Below are 8,665 nucleotides of genomic sequence, written 5' to 3' on the forward strand. Positions count from 1 at the left end.
ATATATAGCCCAGGAAGGAGAGGAGATAGGTTTCCCTGGAGGTGTGAAATTGAAATCAGACACAGAAACAGATCAACACTCTAGAAGTTTAGGGGACAGATGACGAAGAAATAACAGATTTGGACTTATTGCTTCCCTAGGTTACAAAATATCATGGGAGAACTTACGTTGACCAAATATCGACTCACCAAGGCTTCTTTGGATCGAAGGGAGTCCGGGTCCCCACAAGGTCGAAGGTCATCGTGAACCAAGTCGCGTCGGCCCTTCGATAAAATTGTGCCAGGAGAAGGGGAAATGCCGCCCACCTAATAGATGGCCAGCTGATTTCTCGGTGACTAGGAAACTGTGGAAAAGAAGCCTGTGGCTTTCCCGGTGGGCGTTTGGTGGAACAAACAAGGGAAATGTGTCCACACATTTTAGCCCTTGCAAACACTAGAACAGCTCTGCGAGCATGGTGAGAAGACACAAGTGATATCACAAGACTTCTTCCAGCCGCAATAACTGATCCTCTTGCTCGACAAGGTGCTAGAATGGGCGACACAATTACCCTATGCACAAGAATTCTTCTAATCACTCAAGATCTTCTTAGCAAAAAGATAGACCATGGAGGTTCTGGTGGAGTTGGAAGCACTCGAGGGGGTAGATAGAAGAGAAACATGGCTGAATTCTTGAGTTGCTCTCGCCAGGGTCGAATAGACATTTTATAGCTGGCCTAGAAAGATGAATCCAAGTGCCTATGAAGCAATGATGCTCTCATAAAAAGTTTTGAAGTATGGGCTCATAAGCTGACATAAGTGACGACAAATGGTAGACCCCAGATCAAGATTCTATGCCTTTGACTATAGACCTATCGGGGATACAGATGCGAGAATTTTGGGATAAAATTACTTTTATCCCAAAATTGGGGGCATGTGTTTATACCAAAATTTAGAAGAAGAGTCATAGGGACTTGAAAGCTCCTAAGACCATGTCATCAAGGAATCAATTGTGTGCGGATCGACACCAGCTGATTTGAATGCAAAACTGGAATCGGCTTTCTTCAGATAGCGCCAGCAGATAACAACAAAGGCTATGATCAGCGCCAGGATGAGACATGCTGGACTCTACAAAAAGGGAAAGATTAGAGTCCAAGTTATCTTAAATTAGGAATGTTTTCTCTAGGGTCAAAAATTGTGATGAGTCATGCTTAGACAGGAGTCGTGCGCAGGTCCTGGGTATAAATATCAAAGCCCGGTTATTGCAAAAGACACACAATAAATCCAATACAAGTTATTTACTTTTTTGGCTCTAACCACCCCTTAGGAGTAGGAGTAGAGTAGATCTCGGTGAGTTCTTCAGCAAGTACGGCTGCATCGATCTGGTCGACCTCCACTGCTTGTCTGTAAGTATCGTTATGGCTTATACCTCTGTTCATATAGCTACATCAATCCGATCGACCTCCACTACGACTCTGGTATGAGTTAGTTATCGACTCTTGTCTAGTTCAAGTACGGCTGCATCAATCCGGTCGACCTCCACTGCTCGAACTAGATTAAGGTCAAGTTATCGACTCTATCTAACGGTGGCATTCCTTCGGATAGCTTCATTAAGTTACCTATATTGCTTATTGCTTCTATTGTTTATTTAATTATAGCAATATCACTTCGCCCGATTGGGATTGATCTAGATTGGCCTTATATCTTTGTTAACCCATTGTTTGTTAATCTAAACTGATTTAATCTGCACTTTAAATGATGAGTTATGTTTTATCGACTGTTTTACGTCAATCTTGATCGTGCATAGCGTGCGGTTAAGGCATGTTTGATCTTGAGTAGATCTATTAGCTAGCGAAAACTGTTCCATGGCCCGTTATCACGGTCTGTGTGATTCTGCCTCATACCCCACTGTTAGCACTGTGGAGTGGGGGTCATTAGTTGGTAGATCTATTCCTGAGAGGGCATGACCTTAACTTTGCGTTATGCCTGAATCGGTTGTTTTAGCCGATATCGAGCGCTTTCACTAATAGTTCGCATCACAAGATCGTTGAAGTAGTGATAGGATGAAAAATATGTTAGCCCCATGATCTTATTATTGTATTACGGCCTGCATGATTTTGCCTCATGCCCAACTGATATTAGTAATAAGTTAGGGTCGTCGAGTCTATTGTTGTTTCTACGGCCTGCATGATTCTGCCTCATGCCCCACTGGTCATAGCGATAGATGAGATCTAATATGTTCATTAGATTTATCTCTATTAAATAGTTGAATGATGATGAACTATTTCTTTTATAAAAAAAATAGGTTCAGTTACTTGCAGTCATTGGCTCAGCATGAACTAATTATTGTTAATATCTTTTTGCCATTGACCAATATTTGTTTAAAGAATGATATTCATCCTAAATGATAACCGATTCTTCTTACATAACTCCATGAACTTTAACCGATTTATTCTTATAAATATGTTGTAATCGGCTATTTAGTCGATCTCCTTTCATATCGGCTCTCAGAGCTGCACATTCAGGACTATCTGGCAACACCGGCATGTTCTGCCCAAAATTACTGATAAACTTTCTCTCCTTGTCAATTACAGGGTCAAATTAACTGATATGTCTCAGGAGAATTGCGCAGGATCGACCATCCCTATGCTGAAGCTAAGCGGATGTCCAGCTCCATCAAGCGGACCCTTCCGGCTTGCTCGTGTGTCCTCGGCATGAGAAGAAAATTCTATGTCGACAGATGAAAATGAGTATAGAGAGTCATAGATGGTGACTGCTTCTGGGTCCTCGGCCTCGCATGGGGTCCCTAAGCGACTGAGGCTGGACCTCCCTCTCATTGCGTGCAGCAAGTATGGGCAGAAGATTGTGAGGGAGTACAGGGTGAAGAAGAAGGGTCCCAACCAAGGGCGCATCTTCTACACATGTTCAGATCGCGAAGTGAGTAATTTTTTGTCATGTTTTGTTATGCTTTGTAGGCATTTTTCGTGATGATTTTGATTAAAGTTCTTGATTTGTTGTTGTAATTTCAGTGGAATGGCACTAGATCATGTGACGGTTGGTACTAGGAGGAAGAGTATGTTGAGCACGTTCAAAAATCTCTTGCAAAGGTGACTGAGGTGACTGATGAGAGTGCACCTTTGTATGATGAGGCAGTGAACCGGCAGAAGAATGGTCTGTCTGTTTTAGTTGGAATTGGTCACAAAATCCTTATTCTGCTGAAGTGCATTGTAGGTTTTGTTTGTTTAGTGCTATTATGGATTGTCTACATTGTATCAAGGCTTTAATAAATTAATATTCGAGAGTACGTGAAACAACTGTGTGGTATAGGATATTAATTAATCATGTTGATTGATGGATATTTTTGATCTTTTAATTAACTACTAATCATACATGTTATATAATATGTGTTATTACAAGTTTTTGATGTGGTGTACGTCATGTAATGTAGATGAACCGGCAATGGATGTACAACACGGACCGCCGCTCCCCAGAGTTCATTAGGGGCGTGCAAGAATTCATAAATGTGGCCAAGGCAAACACGCAGAATGGTTTCATGTGTTGTCCATGTGTTCTATGTAAGAATGAGAAGGATTATTCTTGCTCAAGGATCCTACACGAACACCTGTTTACATCGGGTTTCATGCCAAACTATATTTGTTGGACTAAACATGGAGAAAGAGGTGTTATAATGGAAGAAGATGAAGAAGAAGAACAAGGGGATGCTGACAACATTATTATTCATGGTTTTACTGAATACGGTGCCTTTGATGATACTATAATGGGGAAAGCTGAAGAAGAGGTAGCGACAAAAGATGAGCTCACTGATGATCTTGGTCAGACCATCCATGATGCATAGAGAGAATGCAAAAGTGAAAATTAGAAGATCAAGTTCGAGCATATGCTAGAGGATCACAAGAAATTGCTATACCCGACTTGCGAAGAGGGGCAAAATAAGTTGGGTGCCACACTTGAATTGTTGTAATGGAAGGCATGGAATGGTGTATCCGATAAGGAATTTGGAGAGTTACTGACTATCACAAAGAAGATGCTTCTAAAGGCAAACGAATTGCCCGCCACTACATACACAACAAAACAGGTCGTCTACCCTCTGGGATTAGAAATCCAGAAGATACATGCATGTCCTAATGACTGCATCCTCTACCACGGTGCGTACGAGAGTTTGGATGCATGCTCGGTATGCCATGCATTGTAGTATAAGATAAGGCGAGATGACCCTGGTGATGTTGAGGGCGATGGTGAACGTCCCAGGAAGAGAATCCCTGCCAAGGTGATGTGGTATGCTCCTATAATACCATGCTTGAAATGTTTGTTTAGAAACAAAGAGCATGCAAAGTTACTGCGATTGCACAAAGAAGACCGTAAGGTAGACAATATGTTGAGACACCCCGCTAATGGGTCCCAGTGATGAGCAATCAATAGAGAATTCCCAAAGTTTGCAGATGATGCAAGAAACTTAAGGTTTGCTTTAAGTACGGATGGCATGAATTCTTTCAGGGAGCAGAGCAGCAGTCATAGCACTTGGCCTATTACTCTATGTATCTACAACCTTCCTCCATGGCTGTGCATGAAGCAAAAGTTCATTATGATGCAAGTGCTCATCCAAGGCCTGAAGCAACCTAGAAACGAGATTGATGTGTACCTGAGGCCATTAGTTGAGGAACTTCTACTTTTGTGGAGCAGCATAGACGTACGTATGTGGGATGAGTACAAACAGAAACACTTTGACCTGCAAGCATTGTTGTTCGTAACAATCAATGATTGGCTTGCTCTTAGTAATCTTTTAGGACAATCAAACAAGGGATATAATGCATGCACGCACTATTTTCATGACATGGAAGGTATATTTTAAAAAAAAATCGAAAGATCGTGTACATGGGCCAACATCAATTTCTTCCATTGAATCATGCCCTAAGAAGGAGCGGCAAGCATTTTAAAGGTAAGGTAGAGCGCCAAACAAAGCCTAACAACCGTAGTGGTGAGGATGTATTCAATATGGTCAAGGATGTACATGTAGTGTTTGGAAAGGGACCTGGCAGCCCACCTGTTCTAAATGATGCTAACAGACACGCACACATGTGGAAGAAGAAGTCCATATTTTGGGAGCTACCCTACTGGCAAGTCCTAGAGGTCCGCAGCGCGATCGACATGATGCACCTAACGAAGAATCTTTATGTGAACCTGCTAGGCTTCATGGGTGTGTATGGGAAGTCTAAGGACACACTAGAAGCAAGATAGGACCTACAATATATGAAAGAATGAGAGAACCTGCATCTAGGGAAGGTAGATGATGGACGCTAGTACTTAAGTCCTACCTACTACACTCTTAGCAAAGAAGAGAAGGAAAGCATGTTTGAATGCCTAAATAGCATCAAGAGGTTCCATCTGGCTTCTCCTCGAATGTAAAGGGGATAATAAATGTGGCAGAGAAGAAATTCCTAAACTTAAAGTCTTATGACTGCCACGTGCTTATGACGCAATTGCTTCCGATTGCATTGAGAGGGATTCTACCTCCAAATGTATAATTAGCCACCATGAAACTATGTGCATTCCTCAATGCAATTTCTTAGAAGGCAATCAATCCAGCGCATCTAGCAAAGCTACAGAATGATGTGGTCCAATGTCTTGTTAGCTTTGAGTTGGTGTTCCCACCATCCTTCTTTAATATTATGATGCACCTCCTAGTTCACTTGATCAAAGAGATTAGTATTCTTGGTCCTATGTTCCTACACAACATGTTCCCCTTTAATAGATTCATGGGAGTCCTAAAGAAATATGCTCACAACCCTACTTAGCAAGAAGGAAGCATCGCCAAAGGCTACGGAACAGAGGAGGTCATTGAGTTCTGTGTTGATTTTATTCGTGACCTCGACCCGATTGGTGTTCCTGAATCATGGCATGAGGGGAGACTAAGTGGAAAGGGGACACTAGGGAAGAAAGCATATATTGGCAAGGAGGATGATTATTTCCGTAAAGCACACTACATAGTTTTGCAAAACTCCTCCTTGGTGGATTTGTATATCGAGGTACACGAGGACATTGTACGTGGCGAATTCCCGGGGAGGCCTGAAACCAGGATTATGCATCGGCACATGGAAACTTTTGGTGGTTGGTTGCAGAAATGATGTCAGTGTGATGAGAGTCTAGATGAGCAATTGTACTTGTTGTCTAGGGAACCATCTTGGCATATCCTGACATTCAAAGGGTACGAGATAAATGGTAATACATTTTACACGATAGCCCAAGATAAAAAGAGCACCAACCAAAATAGTGGTGTCCGCATAGATGCCACGAACATAAATGGGAATAAGGAAACATATTATGGCCACATAGATGAGATATAGGAACTAGACTATTGACCTTATTTTAAGGTCCCTTTGTTTTGGTGCCAATGGGTGAGGGTGACCGGAGGTGGGGTAACAGTTGACCATCAGTACGGAATGACAACAATGGACCTCAACAATCTTGGGTACAGAGATGAACCATTCGTCTTAGCTAAGGATGTGAATCAGGTATTCTATGTGAAGGACATGTCCACCAAACCGAAGAAAGGGAAAAACAACAACATCTCAGACAATAAGCCAAAGTGCCACATAGTTCTTTCAGACAAAAGAAACATCATGGGAATCAAGGACAGGTCTGACATGCTAGAAGATTATGAAAAGAATGATAGAATTCCACACTTCACATTGAACAGCGACCCAAGCGTCCTGCTAAATGATGAGGACACTACATGGTTACGGCGCGATCATAACCAAGGGACATATGTCAAGAAGAAGTTCGTTGCTATTTCCACTTGATATGGTGATGTGTTAGACCTATTGTGTAATAATTATGACTTCAGATTTTTGTGTCATGTTTTTCATATTTTCTACGGTGTAAATGAATTTTTTGCTTGATGGTAGATTTCCTGTGGAGAATGTGCGATTAAAAACCAAATGATCAACGTTAATAAGATGTGAAAACTAATTTCCTATCGAAAAGCATTAATTTTAATGATTTTAATTAAGAAGTACATTTTTGCATGGTAGAAATTGTGATTATTATTTACACTATGTTAAATATTTATATGGTAAAACAAAAGAGTTTAGGTTACAGATTTTTTTTTGTGTACAATAACGCAAAACCAGGTCCAGAAATTTTTTTGTATATTGCTGACTAATATTTTATTTACTAGGCAATTAACAACTCTCTAGATATTTATATAAAAAAATATATAAAAAAGGAAAAACTTCTGGAAACTAGCGGGAATCCAAACTGCAACCCACCTTTACTCCTAGGTGGATCAACCACCCAGGACTACAGATGGGCAATATTTTCATGGCCCGCCAAAAATTGCCTTTAATCCCGGGCCGTGGCTGCACCTGGGACTAAAGGACCTATAGTCCCAGGTCGTGGCTTCACCCGGAACTAAAGGTCCCTCCTATATATCACCTCCTCTCTTCTCCCCCACCATCATCTCGTCTTCTTCGCCCGAGAGCCACCGCGCCACCGCCTCTCGATCATCACCGCCTCTAGCATCGCCTCCACACACGCGCACCTCTCTCGTCGTCTCCACCGGTGGCCCGGCTCGTGCCTCTCTTGTTCGTGCGCGGTGCTCAGATTTGGATCTACCGCCATCGTCCTTGCCCTCGCCCAGATCTGATTTGGATCCACCACCATCGTCAATCCTCGTCCTCGTCATCGCTGGATCCACGTGCCTACCTCCAGCATCGCCTCTCATCAGGCGCGCGCTTCGTCCCTGGCTCCACGCGCGTCATCCTCGTCATCCCACCGGCGCCCTCGCTCATTCCTTGCTCATCCTTGCTGTCGGAGCGCGTCGTCCTCGTCTACATCATATCTGATCTAGCACCGGCCTCATCACCCCGCCGGTGCCCTCGCCTCATCACCCCGTTGGTGCCCTCGCTCATCCTCGCTGTCGAAGTACATCGTCCACACACGAACTTTGTCCCTGGCTAGCTCTATGCGCACGCGCTCATCGTCCTCATCTCTGACTAGTTGCCAGCTCGTCGTGCGAGCCTTGTCCCCACCGTGCTCGATTGTGCTCGCCGTGCTCGTGCTCACCGTCCTCGTCCCTCGCCGTGCTCGCCAGAGGAACTCCGTTTACACACATGTGAGCAACAGTGTGTGCATATGTGGTGTGTTTATGAGTGTGTGTGTGTGTGTGTGTGTGATGTGTGCGTGCATATTATTTTTTCGGCATAGAAAAAATAGATAGATTTTATTTGTAGACAAAATAGAAAAAATGTAGTAGTTTACTTTAATATATATATATATAGAAAAAAATGTTGAGTGCTATGAATTGTAGAAAAAATGTAGTAGTGCACTACAATATATAGTTGTAGAAATATATTTGAATCTTGATCAACAATTGAAAAGATTGTTTTTATTAGTGCTATGAATTTTTTGGTATATATATCTGAATTTTGATATATTGACATTATTAGTGTGACATGAATTTTCATATATTTATCTACACAAATGTTGATATATATCCTAATATCCTGAGCTCCGCTCTAAACCCAAACCCGGCCAAGCTCCGCTCCAAACCCTAAAGAAGGCGTAAATAATGACCCTAAATTCTATATAGTTATATATATATATATATTTAAATTTGATTCTTCATAATTAGTGTGACATGAATCCGCTCGAAACCCTTACCAACGCGCAAG

The 8,665-nt window shown here is 42.2% G+C and overlaps 1 pseudogene; it reads left to right on the forward strand.

Moving 5' to 3' along the window:
* The first annotated feature begins 2,741 nt into the window (after window positions 1-2,741).
* On the forward strand, window positions 2,742-6,793 carry LOC136503103 (uncharacterized; annotated as a pseudogene).
* The last annotated feature ends 1,872 nt before the right edge of the window (window positions 6,794-8,665 follow it).

The sequence above is a fragment of the Miscanthus floridulus genome, chromosome 14 (genome assembly GCF_019320115.1).
Source record: "Miscanthus floridulus cultivar M001 chromosome 14, ASM1932011v1, whole genome shotgun sequence".
NCBI lineage: Eukaryota > Viridiplantae > Streptophyta > Magnoliopsida > Poales > Poaceae > Miscanthus > Miscanthus floridulus.